The sequence below is a fragment of the Etheostoma spectabile genome, chromosome 9, assembly GCF_008692095.1.
Source record: "Etheostoma spectabile isolate EspeVRDwgs_2016 chromosome 9, UIUC_Espe_1.0, whole genome shotgun sequence".
NCBI lineage: Eukaryota > Metazoa > Chordata > Actinopteri > Perciformes > Percidae > Etheostoma > Etheostoma spectabile.
In genome coordinates, this window is record NC_045741.1 from 26,352,695 (window position 1) to 26,353,685 (window position 991).

Genomic DNA, 991 nt, shown 5'->3' on the forward strand with positions numbered 1-991 from the left:
ACACAGGTCTTGTCAAAATAATACTGTGAAAATATGACAGCCATATCAGTAACACTATGTTTGGTGTTCCCAATAACATCAGACCGTGAATAGCAATATAATGCTGAATAGATGAATACAAATTTAACGCGTTGTAAGTAAGACAACATCTGAACTGAGACATTATGCAATTTGCAGCAGTTACATTTAAATCATTCTAATGTCCAATGTCCCAGTGTTTGTTGTTAAAATTTAGAGGAGGCATATTTTATTCTCATGAAGATGATTTTATTGCTGACATAAAGCAATCATGGGAAGGGGTGTAGAGCAGAGTGGGGGCGTGTACACGAAGAGGGGAATGAGAGAAACATATGGAAAGTGTGAGCAAAGTGAGTACTAATAGAGAGAGGGAGAGAAGACGAGAGCATCTTAGGTCATGACACACAAATACCATGTTGATGCAGTTTTTGCTGCAATAGGAACAGATTATGAGGATTATAAATTATGTGGTAGATTAAAAGCTTTTGTGACAGTTATCAGTTGTTGTGGAGATCTTCAACTCAGTGGAGATCTCCCCATCCGCTAATAAAGACTGAGTGATGTGGTTAAAAGGCACTTAAAAAAAGTGTTATTTTCAACTAATTTCAAGATCAACAGCAAACTTGGTTGATTAATAATAACTGTTTTAAACAGATATCAAAGAGATATTAAGATCCCAAGTGCACCCCACACTCCACACAGGAGGTGTAGCGGGAGCAGCATGTTAGCAGAGCAGCAGCTTTCACACAGGATACATGATGGAACATTATTAAATGTACGTAACTTGCATTTTGGCAGTGCTCAGTGCCCAATGCACAATCATGCATTAAAGCAGAAAGAAAATGACTTGAAACGTAAAAATATGCTTTTGGTCGTGCTTATGTACATACAGCAAAAGTGGAATTTGAGCCTTTACGCTACCTATTTCAACAATTGGATTGAGAACAATAGTATAAAAAAAAAAAAAAAATCA

At 36.7% G+C, this 991-nt stretch overlaps 1 protein-coding gene across 1 annotated transcript in view; it reads left to right on the forward strand.

The window, feature by feature from the left end:
* The window catches only part of LOC116695607 (inactive N-acetylated-alpha-linked acidic dipeptidase-like protein 2), a 730,805-nt gene that overhangs the window by 244,482 nt on the left and 485,332 nt on the right, over positions 1–991 (forward strand). The window lies entirely within an intron of this gene.